Source organism: Tamandua tetradactyla, chromosome 10 (genome assembly GCF_023851605.1).
Source record: "Tamandua tetradactyla isolate mTamTet1 chromosome 10, mTamTet1.pri, whole genome shotgun sequence".
Lineage (NCBI taxonomy): Eukaryota > Metazoa > Chordata > Mammalia > Pilosa > Myrmecophagidae > Tamandua > Tamandua tetradactyla.
This window is the reverse complement of record NC_135336.1, coordinates 58,284,426-58,302,454: the sequence shown is the minus strand read 5'-3', so window position 1 is coordinate 58,302,454 and position 18,029 is coordinate 58,284,426. Positions and strand designations below refer to the sequence as shown.

The 18,029-nt window shown below is 36.5% G+C and overlaps 1 protein-coding gene across 8 annotated transcripts in view; it reads left to right on the top strand.

Annotated features, from left to right (window-relative positions):
* The first annotated feature begins 566 nt into the window (after window positions 1-566).
* Window positions 567-18,029, top strand: part of CSNK2A2IP (casein kinase 2 subunit alpha' interacting protein) — a 287,809-nt gene continuing 270,346 nt past the window's right edge. Inside the window, exons 1-2 of one of the 8 annotated variants that reach the window (XM_077118679.1) lie at window positions 5,557-5,634; window positions 6,581-6,699. The gene's annotated coding sequence lies outside the window, so the exon portion shown is untranslated. Of the gene's footprint in view, window positions 762-5,540; window positions 5,741-6,580; window positions 6,700-18,029 lie in introns of those variants that run through there. The other 7 variants (XM_077118678.1, XM_077118680.1, XM_077118672.1 and 4 more) reach the window with 7 other exon arrangements.

Below are 18,029 nucleotides of genomic sequence, written 5' to 3'. Positions count from 1 at the left end.
TCTGTGTTCCTTCCAATTTTTACCTATGGAAATGGGAATATTTATCCTCTGACTGTCCCAATTTTTCCCTATGAAAATGGGAATATTTATCCTCTGACTGTCCCTTGGCAGCAGGTAACTTGCTCTTAGTTCACAAGTCCACAACCTGAGAAGAATTTTACATTAGGACAGACCATGCCTGCTGAAGACTTTGATGAAATTTGGTACTATTATGACTTTGCATGTATTTGTTTTGTTACTGAAATGGTTTAAGGTTTGTGATATTGTGATGGAGTAAGTGTATTTTGCATTTGGAAAAAGCATTTCTTTTTGAGGTACAGAGTGTGAAATGTGCTGGTTTGAAACTGTTGTGTGCCCCACAAAATCCATGTTCTCTAATCCTGATTCAAAATTGTTTAGGGTAGGACCTTTTGATTAGGTTCTTTCAATGGAGATGTGTCCCATTGAATTTTTGGTGAGATCTTTTTGATCACATTGTTTCCATGGAGATTTGACCCTACAAATTAGAGATGGAACTTTTGAATAAGTGGTTTCCATGGTGATGTTTCTCCACTGATTCGAATTGGTTGACTTACTGAAGTCCTTCAAGAGGGAGCCGTTTTATAAAAAGCTCAGAGCTGACAGAGCTGTTTTCAGATGCAGAAAGAAAATATCCCTGGGGAAGCTCTTTGAAACCAGAAGCTGAAGGACCAGTAGATGCCAGCCACATGCCTTCCCAACTAACAGAGGTGTCTCACACCACTGGCCGTTCTTGAGTCAAGGTATTTTTCTCTGGATGCCTTAGTTTGGATGTTTTTATGGCTTTAGAACAGTAACCTTGTAACTTAACAAATTCCCTTTATAAAGCCAACCCATTTCTGGTAAGTTGCATTTCTGGCAAAATTGACAAACTAAAATATAACCCATACCCCTTACTACTCCCTCTTATTGACCACTAGTATTGTACTCTACCCAATATTAAGACTTATGACTGAGGTAGGTTAAATAAGTTAGTGTATTATTGTGGAACAGAACAAAACATCCAGAAGTAGGTCCATACAAACATGGACAATTGACTTTTTTTTCTTTGCAATATAGTTGTATAATCATTATCAAAGATCAAGGCTACTGGACTACAGTTCAGCGACTTCAGGTATTTCTTTCCAGCTATTCTAAAACACTAGACACACTAAAAAAAATCTATATCATGAGTCAGTAGTCCCAGCCATTTGTTAAATCCTAATTTCTCCATTATAATTCCTCCTTCTCATTTGGGCGATGACAATTTTAACTTTTCCATACTGGGGTGCTAACCTTATGTGGATAGGAATGAAACTGGCTGATACTTTTGGAGAGACTGATACTCCAAGAAGAATTCCCTGTTCTAGGGAGCTACCAGGCTAATTTTACTCAATGTAATGTCCTCAAAGTTCATTCACCTAGTTGCATGCCACATGACTTCCTTCCTTTATCCACCTGCTCAGTATTCCATCATATGTATACACCATGGTTTGCCCTTCTGTTCATCAGTCAGTGTACCCTTAGGCTTTCTCCATCTATTGCAAATCATGAGTAATGCCAGCATAAACACCAGTGTGCAAATGCTTATTCGTGTCCCTGCTTTCAGTTCTCCCAAATCTTTGTTTAAAAATAGGATTGCAGGATCATGTGGTATCCCTATACTTAGCCTCCTCTGGAACCACCACACTGCACTCCAGAGGGAGTGCACCATTCTACTTCCCTACCTACAGTGAATAGGTGTTTATCTCTCTCTACATCTTCTCCAGCACTTGTACCCTCCTGCTTATTTTTTAAATAGCTTTATTCATGCACCATACAATCCATCCTATGCGTACAAACAATGGTTTCAGTATAATCACATAGTTATGCATTTACCTTTACAATGTATGTGAGAACATTTCCATTTCTTCTGCAAAGAAAGAAGAGGAGGAGAAAAGAGAAAAAGAGGGAGAGGAAAAACAGCAACAATGACACGGATTCTGTATCCCTCCCGTATATCCACCACTTATTGACGTTTAGCTTTGGTGTATTACCTTTGTTAAAATCAATAAAAGAACACTACAATATTACTGTTAACCATGGATCCTAGTTTGTATCAATTGTATTTTTTTCAATGTACCATCCCATTTTTTAGCACCTTGCAATGGTGACCATCAATTGTTTACCATCAAGTAAAAACTTTCTTATACAGAGAGAAAAAAAAAAGAAAAAAAGAGAACAAAACTGTTGCAGCCACTTGTGGCTCAGTGGCAGAATTTTTGCCTGCCAAACCAGAGATCTAGGTTTGATTCCTGGAGCCTGCCCAGGCCAAAAAAAGAAAACAAAAACAAAACCAAAAAACACTTTCTTATATTTGTACATTTAATTACTATCATTGTCCACTCTAAGTTTTGCTATGTTATACAGTTCCAGTTTTTGTCCTCTATCTTTCTATCTGGTGTCTTACATGTCCTTAGCCTTCCTTTCTCAACCATACTCACATTCAGCTTTGTTCATTGTACGTATAATATTGTGCAACCATCACATAGTATTGTGCTATTCATGTCTGGATCTTTACACTTTACAATCAATCCTAGTGAATGTTCTGTATTCCTTCAGCATCAAGTGCCCAAACTCTATCCTCTGTCTTTCACCTGATAATCTGTGTTCTTAACTTTAACTCTCAGAATATGCTCATAATCATTAATACACATTGTTGAGACCATACAGTATTTGTCCTTTTGTTTCTGGCTTTATTCAGAGCAAAGTCATGGCTTCCTAATATTCCATTGTGAAATATTCCAGAATATTTAGCACTTGGTGCAAGGCTCCAGTGGGTCCTGAGGGCAAAAATCATTTAAGATTTCTAGCAGGGGCCCCTGTCTCTGCCAGGGGCCCTCTGAGCCACAACTGAAGCAAGGCCTTTAAGGCTTGGAGCCGTGATTTGGGTGATGTTGAGGGGGCGTGGCACTTTTAACAGTGATGCAATAAGCTAGGCCTGTTCTATGGTCTTTCTGTTACCTCTCATTGCCTTCTCTTCCTCCTCAGCCTTGTTTCAGTCATCAAGGACAGAAAAGGAATAGGTCATTACTGGAAGTTTGTAGGCACAGGGAAAACTTTTTCAGCTTTCCTGGAATGTCAGTGGCAGGTTGGCTGATGAAATGAGTGCCCAGCAATATCTGACTTTTCCAAGAATCCAGAATTACATTAGCATACATTTTTAGGGCTTCCACTAACCTACCCCGGAACAAGGCTGGGTTTTCTTCTTGCCCCTGAGTGATTTTCCTTAGCTTATTATAATTAACTGACTTGGTGGTACCTTTCTCATGCCTTTTAGCAAACAATTTTTAAAAGTGAATCATTCTGGAAGGTAGTTTGGTGGTTCCTCAAGAAGCTAAATATAGAATTGCCATATGACCCAGCAACCCCATTACCAGGTATATATTTGGAGGAACTTAAAGCAGGGATATGAATGGACATTTACATGTTTATCGCAGCATTATTCATGATTGCCAAGAGATGGAAAGAGCCCAAATGTCTATCAACAGACAAGTGGATAAAAAAACAGTGGTATATATATATATATATATATATATATATATATATATATATAGTGAAATATTCCGGAAATTTCAAATAAAGTTAAGAAGTCATTTTAAGAGTTATGCAGATTTCAGCCAGATATTGCGAATTGCCATACTATTCCAACTTCAACCACAGTGTTCTTAAAAACTCTAAAAAATACCCTGAATTCCATCTTGCTTCTGTTCAAACCATGTGTACATTTTCTCATCCAGTTTGTTTCTTCCAGATTAGGGACCTTTCACAACAAACCTCTCCCCACCAGAGTCTATGCTCATCTTCCCCATACTCAACCAGCCACCCTCAATAGTATAGTCAGAAAATGCTGTGCTCTCATGTGTAGGGCCTATGACTCACTGACAGTTTGAAGCAGTTACAGAAGATGGCCCAAGGTCCCTTTAGATTAAAGGAAAAAGAGATAGAGTAGTGGCTTGGTTGGGGAAAGGACAAATTCTCAGAGGGAGTCAGGCCTCAAGGAAAAAATTATCTAAGAAGAGTAGCAACAAACAGCACCTGAAGTGCCAATGGACCCCCACATTTAAGGAGAAAGAATGAAGCCAACCCAACCCATCCAAATGAACTATCTACTACGAGCCATCTTCTGGGAGAGAAGGGAGGGGAAGAAAAAGAGCCTTGAATGAGGAAGGGGGATGGTGAGTAAGTAAAGTTAATCTATAAAAGCAAACTGCCTTGGGTGCATGGGTGGTTCAGTGGTAGGATGCTCACCTTCCATGCGGGAGACCTGGTTCGATTCCTGGACCGTGCACCCTGCCCCACACAGTCCCTAAAAAAGAAAAATGTAAGTTGCCTCAGAGTGTTGAGATCTCTACACCTATCATCCCCTTTTTCTTGTGAGAGTACCCGCATGCCCCTTCTCCACATGCATATTCAATAAACTTTTCCTCTGCTTACTCTAAAAAAAAAAAAAGGAGGTAATGATCAACTGTTTCAAATGGTGCTATCAAGTCAGATAAGATAAGACAATTAGACAATTAGATTGAACAACATGGAAGTCAATAATGATCTTGGAAAGAAAAGTTTGGTAGTGTGGTGTGTTTAAAGCTTGATTAGAGCAGGTTCAAGAGAGAATGAGAGCAAAGAAATTGGAAACAATAAGTAAAGGCAAAAGTTTAGTGTCTCAAAAAACTTTGCTGCCAAAGGAGGAAAAGGAATCAAATAATAGTGTGGAGAGGGAGGTCAAGAAAAGCAAGAGAAGTTTTTTGTTTATTTTCTTTTCTTTTTTTTCTATCACATGGGCAGGCACTGGGAAACGAACCCAGGTCTCCAGCATGGCATGGCAGGCGAGAACTCAGCTACTGAGCCCCCGTTGCCCACCCATTTTTTGTTTTTTCTTCATTTAAGTACCATGTTAAGTAGGATAATCCAGTAAAGAGCCCCCCAAAGTGATAGTATAGTAAATTATCTCCCAGAAAATGAGAGAATTTTCCAGTCTTATCAAGCCTATAGAAGAAAAATAAAACAAAACAGCCAGTTGAGTTGAGTTAAGGGAAAAAAATCTTTTGTACACATGACTATTTGACTTGAATTCTCATGTCTCCTATATATATATAGTGAAAAACCCTTTGCTCCCCCGACTCTCTTATTTACAGTGTGGTCATTTCCAATGTAAATATTTGCAAAGTATATTCACTAATATTTATGTAAAATTCTATAATTTTATAGAGTAGTAATTTTTATTTCTTCCTTTGTATTTTAAATTCATAGGAATTCCCAAAATTATGATCAGGATATATTTCACAAATCAATTTTTGTTATTTTAAAACTCAAAATACATTTTTCTGTTAATACTGATGTTATATGAGGTAGTTTATCCTGGCCAGCCCGTAAAGTCCTATAAAGTAGCTGAATTGCATTATTAATTACTTTAGGAAGTTTCAACTATTCAGACTTTTATTTCTATGAGAAAACTTATTCTAATTTCCCACCCAAGATTCTGGAACACATCTCCCATTATGAAGTGGGTCTGAAGGTGGGAGTGGAAACATCCTGACCTTCCAGTAGTGGGGATAGGACACCAAGGGCTCTCATGGCACCACGGATTGAAGCCATGGGGTAAGGAGATCCTGCTCATTTTTTTATCAGTGAAAATGCAATGACCATTCAGGAGACATTTTAGCTAAAGAGATGAGAAGGATGTTTCAGCAACTGGAGTGTAGTGGTGAGTTCCTGGCTACCCGGCTTGTATATAATGGCAGCTAAAGTCTTTCTGTGTTGTACTAGGTCGTGTGTGCGTGTATGTATGTGCATGTGCGTGTGTGGTCTTGTTGACCTACAAATCCAACATCTAAAAATTGTCAATGAACAAACTTTTTTCTACTTGTTTCTGTGTTTAAGGGATAAATGACCATTAAATAAACTAAAAACTCAGACTTATTCCAACTATATATTTAAAAATATGTAGCATTAAAGTCCATTTCCTATGCATTCTATACCTTCAAAGTTGTGCAATGATAATTGATGTCTCTAATGAAGATACTTAGGGCAGGGAAAAAATCCTGAAGGGGATTCTGAATCATCAATAATTAAATTATCTGCAATATTATTTTCAATACAGACTTAGTCTTCTGTGTAAATCTTTGAACATTGACAAACACTTAATTCTTGGGTAAAAAGAATTTTAATCAAAGTAAATTCCAAGCATGGTGGGTGAGATGTTGTGGCTGTTTCCTTAAATGGAGAGATCTTTTATTTAGGTATTTTGAAGTGAATTTGTTTTCTTCTTTTCTTATTCTTCAGGGTCATTACTTTAATGTCTGCATTCACCATTTCTGTCTTGAAATATAAATCTATACTTTTAGATACACGTTGGTTCTTAAGATTGGGAGATGCTTTCATGTATTTGTGAGGATATTGAATTACTTTAAACTTGCAGGGAGGAATATATTTTCTTAAATGCACTAGAGAAACACTTGAGTTCAAAAGGTTTAGAGTCATTGTAATTACGACTCATTGAAAGTAAGAATTACAGCTAAGTAATTTTCTTTTCTTGTTTCAAAAGGAATGGGTACACAGATGTATATTCTGAATGCTTTCAGAGTCTTAATTGCCTGCCATGAGATAGTTTTTAGGAGCATGATTAAATGGATTAAGACACATCTATAGAAAAGAAACTTCTAAGTAAGTGAACACTGTCTCTAAGATTGAATTTAAGATTTATAACATTTTCTCCATTTTTTAAAGTTGTGTGTGGTTTATGTGCATGTTGTTTAAAACCAGATTGTTCATGAATGATATATTATATGCTGATCCATTGATATTGCTTTTCAGATACTAGTTTCTACTTTAAATCTTCTCTTTCTTCAAAAGTCGTACAGATTTTCTTAAGTACCAAGATCTCTTCTCTATAATCTTGTTCTTCTAAGATATCTCTGGTGTTGTGATCTGGAGCTATTTGTTCAGTAATAACCTGTGGGGCTTTCTCAACCTCTTTTAAACTTAAGTGCCAATCATTAGGCTGGATATAATTATGCTTTGGTGATTTCTTTGAGCTTCACACGCTAATGGATAGCCTCAGGTACTTAAATAACTGCTTGAACTTTCTTAATTGGTACAAACTGTCTGTAATAATTCTGCTTTGTCTGGTATGCCACCTGAACAGTTTTATCTTAGGTTTATATACTTAATTGGTAGTGTTCAATGGTACGTGGTATTTATATGAATCTTTGTCTTATTGAACTAACTACATATGAGATCATTTCATATTTTGAAGCTCTATACTAGCTTCATAAACTAACAGATAATTTGGAATCAATGTTTGCATGCTAGATCAAGCAATTTAGCATTTCCATCTGTTTTGATTTGCTAAAGCTACCAAAATGCAATATATCAGTAAGAGGCTGGCTTTTAACAATGGGGATTTATTAGGTTGTAAGTTACAGTTCTAAGGCTGTGGAAACGTCCATGTTAAGGCAGCAACAAGAGTATACCTTCTCTGAAGAAAGGCCACCAGCACCTGCGACAACTCTGTTACATGGGAAGGCACATGGCCGGCATCTGTTGGTCCTTCCCTCCAAGTTTGCTTTCAGTTTCTGATTCCAGTAACTTTATCTCCGAGCATCTGTGCGTTCTCTCTTAGCATCTCTGGAACATTTCTCTCCAATGCCCTCATAAAGGGCTCCAGTAAAGGATTAATGAATTGGGTGAATCACATGTCAATTGAAACAACCTAACCAAAAGGTCCCACCCACAGTAGGTCTGTACCTACAGAATGGATTAAAAGAAAAACATGGGTTTTTCTGGCTCCAAATTATGATAGCATTCATATGATTTTTCAAGTTTTCTCACACTGCAGATTTATATGACTGCATATTTACTTTTCAATTAAAAATGAAGCATCCATGTGAAATTTATGAAAACTATGCTAAATGATTGATAATTAACTATAACAATTATCTGAAGAAAGTTTTTTCATTTTCTTTGCAGGATTTTAATTTATTTCTACATTAAAAATAATCTAGGTGTGATAATCAATATTTTCTTTAAAATTCAGGTGATAGAGTGTACATTAAATATTGACCTGAATCACGATTAATATGTTATCATTATAGATGTGGAAATAAAAAGAATTGTAAACGAGAAAATGGCTTTTGAAATTTCTCATTCAGAAACAACCTTAGCATCCTAGATTTGCTCTAGCTAGTTAGATATTCTTCGGTTAGAGTCTTTTTTCTGATGTGTCTGTCATGTAACATCAGGCAAGTTATGAAAATTCTTACAACAGCTGTTTCCTCATCTGTAATACTGAGAAATAACTTTGCAGACTAGCTATACTTATGCAAAACACATAGCACTTCTTGATAATTCATGAGCACTCAATAAATAGCATTATTATTCCCATAGAAGAAATGTCTTACTACTTTTAGTTCCACTTTAATTATAATTAGAAGTTATATTTCTAATCCAGACTGGGCTTTAAATAATCTTGGACTATTTTCAAACACTAAATATGCCCCCAAATTATTAAACGCTAACACTACTACTAGGGTTATTCATAAGAATATTTCAGAGAATGTAAAAGCAAGTCTTTTTTTCTGAAAGGTGATGACTTGAGAAATTTGAATGTAGAAATCAGAGAACGTAAAAGCAAGTCTTTTTTTCTGAAAAGTGACTACTTGAGAAAATTGAAAAAATTCAAACATGTTTGAAACAATCCTGGTTGTTCTATGATTGCTCTATATTGTACCATTTTTATTTATTGTATTCTTTCTTGATAGGTAGAGGATCATATAAAAACATGTACATCATTAACTAGGCACTGTTAATTCTAAGTCACTAAACTTTGTCAATCCTGGATTGTCTGCCTATATATTAGTTTGAATAGGTGTTTTTGTTTGATAGGTCTCTTCATTTGCAGGCTGCTATGAAAAATACCACACAGTGAGTTGTCTTAAATAAAAGGAATTGATTGATTCATAGTTTTGAGACTAGAAGATATTAAGATACTGGCCAGGTTTGCTTTTTCCTAGAATCTGTAGCATTTTGGTGTTGGCTGCTGGAAATCCTTGGGATTCCTTGGCTTGTATTTCTGCATCCCTGTCACATGGCAATGTCCTCTCCTTTCTGTGTCTGCTCTCCCAATTTCCAATGACTTCCTGTTTTGGGCTTCTCTCATATTTCCCTGACTTCTGGCTTCCTCTTTTATAAGGCGCCCTGTAATATGGATTAAGACTCACCCCAATTCACTTGGCTACAACTCAACTAAAAATAACATCTTCAAAATGTTCTGTTTACACATGAGGTCACAACCACAGGAATACAGATTAAGAGAAAGAACATTTCTTTGTGTGCTGGTTTGAGTCTGTTATGTACCCCAGAAAAGCCATGCTTTTTAAATCTAATCTTGTGGGGGCAGAACTATTGTTGGATGAGACCTTTTGATTAGGTTGTTTCCATGGAGATGTGACCCCATCTATTTAACATGGGTCTTAATTCACTTACTGGAGTCCTTTAAGAGGCGGATAATTTGGAAATCAGAACACAGACACTTGGAGACAGTAATGTCCTGGGAGATACTAAACAAGGACCCACAGAAACTGAAAGAACCAGAATCTGGGGACAGCCAAGGGAAGCTAAAGGATGAAATCCAGAGTTTGCTCTGGAGAAGCTAAGAGAAGCCCCACAGAAGCTTAGAGAGAGATGTCCTAGAGATACTGAGAAGAGACCTGCAGGACACAGAGAGCTCAAAGAGTTGTCCCTGAAGAAGCAAGCAAGGACCTATAGATGCTTAGAGAGAAAGCCAGTAGAAACAGAGGCTGAGAAAAACAAAGCCCAGGAGTAAAGGACCAGCGGATGCCAGCCACACGCCTTCCCAGCTGACAAAGGTGTTTTGGATACAAGCGGCCTTTCTTCAGAGTTCAGATGTCTTCTTGTTGATGCCTTAATTTGGACATTTTCACAGCCTTGGAACTGTTAACTTGTATCCTAATAAAAGCCAATTCTTTTCTGGTATATTGCATTCTGGCAGCTTCAGTAAACCAAAACACTTTGCGATGGTATATAACTCAATCTACTTGAAAATAAGTGTATGTGTGATTTTTTTCTTCTGTATTAGCACTACTGTGTGATAAATAATCCTCAAAACAAATCTTCACTACAGTATTGTATAGACATATGTTCTAGTTTGCTAGCTGCCAGAATGCAATTCACCAGAAATGGAATGGCTCTTAAAAAGGGGAATTTATAAGTTGCTAGTTAACAGTTCTTAGACTGAGAAAATGTCCCAATTAAACAAGTCTATAGAAATGTCTAATCACAGGCATCCAGGGAAAGATACCTTGATTCAAGAAGGCTGATAAAGTTCAGGGTTTCTCTCTCAAGTGAAAGGGCACATGGCAAACACAGTCAGAGTTTCTCTCTCATCTGGAAAGGCACATGATGAACATGGTCAGGGTTCCTCTCTCAGCTGGAAGGGCACATGGCAAACACAGTGTCATCTGCTAGCTTCTTCTCCTGGCTTCCTGTTTCGTGAAGCTCTCCAGGAGGCATTTTCCTTCTTCATCTCCAAAGGTCGCTGACTCTGCTTCTCGTGGCTATGTCGTTCTGCTCTGCTCTCTCTGAATCTCTCATTCTCCAAAATGTTTCCTCTTTTATAGGACTTCAGAAACCAGTCAAGACCCACCCAAATGGGTGGAGACATGTCATCATCTAATCCAGTTTAACAACCATTCTTGATTAAATCACATCTCTAGGGAGATGATCTAATTACAGTTTCAAACATACAGTATTGAATAGGGACTATTCTGCCTTTATGAAATGGGATTTTGATTAAAACATGGCTTTTCTAGGGTCCATACATCCTTTCAAGCCAGAATAACATATAAACACACAAGGAATATTATTCAACCATAAAATGTAATGAAGTTCTGATACATGTGACAACATGGATGAACCTTAAAGATGTCATGTTGAGCGAAATAAGCCAGGTACAAAAGGACAAATACTGTTTGATCTCATTGATATGAAATAATTAGAATAAGTAAATTCATAGAGTCAGAAAGTAGAATGTAGTTTACTAGGGGGACAGGGTGAGAATAGAAAAAGGAAAGTTAATGTTCAAATTATCCAGTTTCTCTTTTGATGATGGAAAAGTTTAGATAATGGTTGGTGGTTATGGTAGTGCAACATTGTGAATGCAATTTACAGCACTGGAATGAATATTTGAATGTGGTTAAAGGGGGAAATTTTGTTTTATTTAAGAAAAATAGAATAAAAGATTTTAAAAAATCCATGGGACTGTACAAAAAAAAAAACAAAATAACAATAGTGAACCCTAAAATAAACCATGTACTATAGTTAATAGTACAATTATAAAATGTTCTTTCTACAATATCAAGAAATATACCACATTAATCCAAGTTGTTAATAATAGGCTCGTATATAGGAACTCTGTATTGTATGCATGATTCTTTTGTAAGCCTACAACTTCTTCTTCAAAAAACGATGCAGCCGTTTGTACATTCCTTTCTCCTCAGTAAAACAAAACTAAACAAAAACAAAAAAAGCATTAGAGCACTAGTTTAAAAACTGTACATAGATGACTGTGCTACATATATTAACTTCTGGAATCAAGCTGATAATTTTGGCTTGTATCACCTCTGTTTCCAGGAACTAATAGATATAGCATAGTCATTTATGTAGAATTTCCATTTTTAATGGTAGCCATCAGCCACATGTGGCAATAAACACTTGAAATTTGGCTTCATGACAAAGAACTGAACTTTGTTTTACTTAGCATGGTTCTGTATGAATGAGAATTTTTCATGTGTGGTTACTTTTATGCCCTGCCTTGCTCCTGAGAATGCCCAGAATAAAAGTATTTTGGAGTGGCACTTCCCTGAACTAATTCCCTCATAAAATAGACATGGCCCAGAGAGTTTTAGTAAGTTGCAGAAGATTACAAAGCCACACAATAGCAGAGATGAGGTTCAGATCTCCGGTTATGGTGTCTAATACCTAATAGAATTAATCTCTGATTTCTTTTGATACGTGTCAAATTTGGTAGATGGTGATAATTATATTCAAACACTCTAATAATTAAACTCTGTGTCCACTTCTGTGGTGTGGTGACAAGAAATGGGGAAAAAAGAGACAGAATAAAGAAAGCATTCATATCATTAGTCTTTGCATCCCTGTCTCTCCAGGGACTCTATTCGAAGATATGGTTATATTCTTAACAGGCATTCTCATTAGGCTTGCTTACCAATCAGTAGTTGAATTCATTTTGTGAAAGTCACTGATTTAAGTACACAATCCCTTTGATAAAAATATTGATAGCTCAAAAAAGCTATTTTTCAGATTTTGTGTAAGGAATAAATTATTTTAATAGCAATAAACTCACATGACAAAGAAGTATACAGGGTCAATGATTCAGAGATCAAAGGGCCATTGCACCTAAATTACTAAACAGATGCCATCTAGGAGTCCGAGAAATGAATCTTTATGTTTCCTTTCACTTAATCCAGACTTTCTTTCCCTGAAACATAACATCAGACAACAGGTATATAAAACACAATAAATGCAATGTCTTTCAAAGTTAGCATTATTATGATAGAACACAAAAGAAATGACCACATAGCTGTTTTCATTCTCCTGACTTAGATATCACCATGGCTCTCGCAGATCAATCAATTGACCCTATTATTAAGATTTATTTATAGGATGGCACATAATAAGAAATTCTGACTCCTGGCATTTCTCTAAGAATAATTTCAGCAATATTTCAGAAGAATTAAAATGTAAAGATTTCATGATTTCCAATCCCAAGGGCTACAGACTTTTTGATAGAATTATAGTAGATAGTAGTAACATTTCTGCTAGAAATTGTGAGCAAGCTCAAGTGCTGTTTAAAAAGTATTCTTCAAATTAACAGAGAAGCAAGGTGTTCACTATCTGTAGGAGCTCACTTGACACTAAATAACATGTTTATAATCAGTTAAACTGGTGAGCCATTTGAAACAATTTCTGTTGCCAATGAAATTTGTAAAAGACAAATGCTCTGTTTTAAGTATCTATATATTTTGAACTTGCAAAGAAGGCATGTGCTTTTTGTTTCCTGATGATGTTCTAAAATCCTCCATTTAAATTGTTTTCTCTGACCTTTAGTAATAATTATAGGTTCCTATTGAATAGCTTATCATTTCTGGGGCAGAAAATATCAGAAATAAGAGCAGGAGAGATTTTAAATTGACAAGAACTGAGCCCCAAACTGAGTTTAAAGTTAATCATATTTATTGCTGGTCTACATGATATAAATTGTATGTCTACATGGATTAGATGTTTTAATTCTTTTTTTGATATTCGCCTTAAAAAAATCTATGTAGATAATCTATTAATGTAAAGCTGACACTTATTTAAACTTGCCATTTCCCATTTTGCTGGAAAGATTTCAGTTTAGAACTACAGGAAATAGAGCGAGCATGCCCATTCCTCATGATAAATTAATAATGAAGGAAGAGATACCATTACCACATTGTAAATCATACAGGCAGTCTTAGGTGATATATTTAGTACCTTAAACACCTAGGAAATTTCACTAGTTGGCAGCAATTGAAAACGCATATTAATTGCATGCTCTATTCTGCCTCTGAAATAAAAGGCGAATGTCAGAAAATACTAACTCTAGTTTCCTTTTGAATACGTATTTTAATTTCTTATATGCCTTTAATCTTTTCAGCAGTGCTTAAGGATTTGGAAGATGTTGATTAAAGCATTTCCTCTGATTAATTATATTTTGGCTTTCAACTGTTTTATTTTATTTTAAAATCAAGTGCACACACATTGTCTGGATTATATGAGCATCTGCTGTTCCCAGTCTCTGCAAATATTTATATAAATCTTACTGCCACTCTGTTCCCTCCAAGTTCTCACTGCTTAGCTAATCCTGATTGCATCTCCTCATTAAGTCATCTTCAGGATATGGAAACATAAATAAAACAGACTACAGCCTACATTTCAGGGATATTTGTGTGCACGGCTTGCCATTTAGCTAATGTTATTAAATTCTTAGAATTTGTCCTGAAATCATCGGGTTTCCTCTACCTCTGCTTTCTTTAATTATACATCTGATTGTTATTAACATAAAAAAGCTATTTTGGATATAAATTCTAGGCCTGAATCAAGAGGCTATATAGTACTTTGTGTGTAAGAGCTATAAAATCAATATGATTGAAAATTTTAATTTACTAGGATTTTTAAAGGTGAGGCATGAATGTCTCCTACATTAGTTTTTCCTGTTAATATCCTTAGTGTTTGTTCCTTCCTTTTTTCATTTATCTATGGGCTAAGGAAATATATAAAGATAGCACTTTGCCACATGGAAGGCTAGTATGTTTTATAGAGACGGTTGTTCACCTGGGTTCCCTTAACTAATTATGGCTTTCATATGAAGACAGGACTTTAATCCAGGGTCTTAGCTATATTTCATGCTTTGATACAGAGTGAGTGACATCGATTTGACTTCATTTTACAAATTGTCCTTTGACCGCGTAGTTTTTGCATACAGAATGATTTTTTTTTGATAGTGAATTTCTAAGGCTGAGAATTTCTGTTCTTGCAGCTTTATGTAATTATGTTCAAAGGGGTTTGAATTAAAATGGAACAGATGTGTCCATCTTTAATTATGGTGTAACAAATTGTGTTACTCTAAGGCTTTATTAAGTGAAACGCTCATCTTTATGTAATAATGGGTCAGACAGTTTCAAAATGATATCAGTGAATACAGTGTACTGCCTATTCCATTTTGACTTCAAAAGATCTCTTAAAGCTCATAGGATGTGCACAAAGAACCAGAAGAAAAAAAACGGGAAATACGTGTTTGTGTTTTATTCCAAGTTAAGTGAAAACAATCCTTAGAACCATAAGATCTTATTAATGTCATTCTAAATAAGATAAAAATTGTAACTTGTGACTTCACAGATAAATCTAAGAAGTGCTGGGAATATTCAGCTCTCAGTACTGGAAAGTACCATTTGAGTTTTCAGGAAAACCCTATTTTATACTTTTGTGTAGAGACTCTCAATAATGTGTGGTCAGAAAACTTTTTTTTTTTCATACCATTTCTGAGTACAACAAAGCCCTTTTTTGACTTTCGGGCAACTACTTAGAGGACGAGAAGGTTGCCAGAAGAATGCAGATATGCATGCATCTGTGTTGTGAGACCTAATCCAACGCTTCCATTTCTGTCAGTGATGCCTCAGTGCTTTCATGCCTCGGCAGGTCTTCAGCTCCTCTTGCTTTTCCATCCCCATGACCCAATACATCACCAATTGTTCCCATTTTTTCCAGACACATTGTCTCTCCTCTGTTATCCTCATGTCCTAATCCTGGACCCATTCCCTCATACCCAGATTATTACAATTGATTTCTAACTGCTTTTTTGACTCATTCTCTCCTCTTTCCTTACGATTCTTCAATTGGTTGCCAATCTAATGTAAAATTAATAATTTTACTGTTGCACACCCCTTCTTAAAATATTGGAATAGATTCAAGATGTCCATTACAGGAGGCCAGACATTTTAGTCAGGTCTACAGGACCATTCACAGTCTCTATAGACCTTTCTATTAGTCCTCACTACTCCTCATTAAAAGGGTGAAATGATGCTCTTCTCAGGAAGTGCCTTAACTTGCAGCAAGTAGGCACAACTTTATCCAGTCAGGGTTGTTCACTGCATTCCAACATGTCTTGATCCTCACCTCTGTGCTTTTTCTCCAGTTTAGGGTAGGTAGCTGTCCTGTTCTCACTAAAATATACCTCTTTCTTGAAAGGCCAGATTCTCCATGATGCCATCTTTTCTTTACACTTTTCTCTCTTTCTGAATTATTTCAACTTTGGTTCATGCCTTAATTGCTCTTCAAGCTGGCTTTGGCTCCTCATATAGATCTTATTCTCCTTGTGAAGTAATATCTTATTGATATAATGACTCCTTATGAATATAAATTGGTTGATTAATTAACATGAATTCTCTGAGGGATTCATTGTTAGAGCTGCCTTCTTGTTTATTGGGATGGGGCAAGAGGTATAAAGATGAAAGGTGAAAAACAGAAGATTAGGGTAATGAATATTTTATTTTATTTCCACATTCATAAAGAACAAGTGCATTAAATTTGAGAAGAGGAAAGAAATGTAAACTTCACAGAGCTATAGTAGCTATAGTAGACACCAGATGTTTTAAGACTTAGCAAACAGGCTCCTTCAAAGATCTTTCACCTCTGAGAGATGAATTAAAACAAAAAACCATAATAAACATTAAGAAACCATAGAGGACACCAAGTGAAAGAATGAAGAGGTATAGATTTCAAAACGAAGGCACACCTATTCCATTGTTTAACTTGGCCCATTTTATGGTATTTGCTTGAACAGCTCATGAAACTAAAACAGATTTTGGTAGCAAGAGAATAGGGTGCTTCTATTGCAAATATAAAAAATGTGGAAACAGCTTTGCAATTGGGTAATGAGTAGAAGATGGAAGAATTGTAAGAAACTTGAGAGAAAAGGCCTAGATGGCTTTGAAGAGACAGTTGGTAGTCTGCCAATGAGGACTTAGAAAGATGAATGTATTATTAGAAACTGGAAGAAAAGTGATCCTAGTTTCAAAATGGCAAGACCTTGGCAAAATTGAGTTCTGATGTCAGAGGAGGAAGTAGAACTTGAGAGAGACTAACTTGGATATTTGGCTGAAGAGATTTCCAAACTAAGTGTGGAGAGTGCAGCCTGGTTACTCCCTGTAGCTTATAGTAAAATGGAAGTGGAAAAGGATAAGCTGAGAACTGAAATCCTAGGCACAAACAAAGCAGAAATTGATTGTTTGGAAAATTCTGAGCTTCCTGAGAGTGAGCCCCAGAGAATAGTGTTCCATGTGAGTGTTTAAGACAACATGGAACCAGTCAGCAATTTCTGTGGAAGTCAGGATTGGAAATGCAATTATCCAGGAAGGATCTATGCAAAACTCCTTTCTCTGACATTCTGGATTCCTGTGTCACTACATGCAAGTTCCTTGCATAATTTATATGAATGGAACCTCTGCTAGTCAGAACTAAGAAGGACAGAGAAGGGACAAATTGAAGAGGAAACCACTTCAAACACAAAGCTGTGGAAGCTGAGGTCTGGACCAAAGGCATTTTCTTGGATCAGGTTGGAACCACCAATTTGTGTGGAAAGAGTAAATCTGCCCCTGTGTTTGGAGAGGGTGGGCCTTCTGCCCCATTGTTCAGGAACAGTGCTGCTGCCCCAGTGCTTGGAAAGGGTAGAGCCTATGTGGCGAGTGTAGCTGCACCCTGGTGTTCTGAGAGAATGAAGCCTGTGCCCCAGGGATTTCAGAGAGCCTGGCCCACCACCCTGATGCTTCGAGAGGGTAGAGCCTTCACCTTTTTGCAGAGAGTGGCAATTGTGCAAACATTTGGAAAAGGTGGGGCTGCTGCTCCATCAGTCCTGAAGGACAAAACATCATTCCATAGATGACTCTCAGACTTTTGAAATCTAATGAAATATTCCCTGCAGTGTTTCAGAATTGTTTGGGACTTGTGACCCCTGTTTTCCTTCCATTTCTCCCTATGGAAATAGAAATGTTTATCCTATGCTTATCCCTCCATTCTATATCCGAAGCAGGCAACTTGCTCCCAAGGTTTCATAGGTCGACAGATGAAAAGGAATAGTGCCTTAGGACAGGCCACACCCGTAACTAATTTTGATGAGACTTTGTACTATGCATTATTTCTGAAATGACTTGAGGTTTTTGGGATATTGTGATGGAATGAATTTATTTTGCACATGGAAAATACATGTGTTTTCTGGGATCTAGAGGGAGGAGAAAGGTTGTTTGAAGCTGTATGCACTCCAGAAAAACACGCTGTTAAAATTAATCCATTCCTATGTGTGTATACCTATTGTAAGTAGGAACTTTTGATTGTAAGTAGTAATGTGTATATACCTATTGTAAGTAGGAAATTTTGAT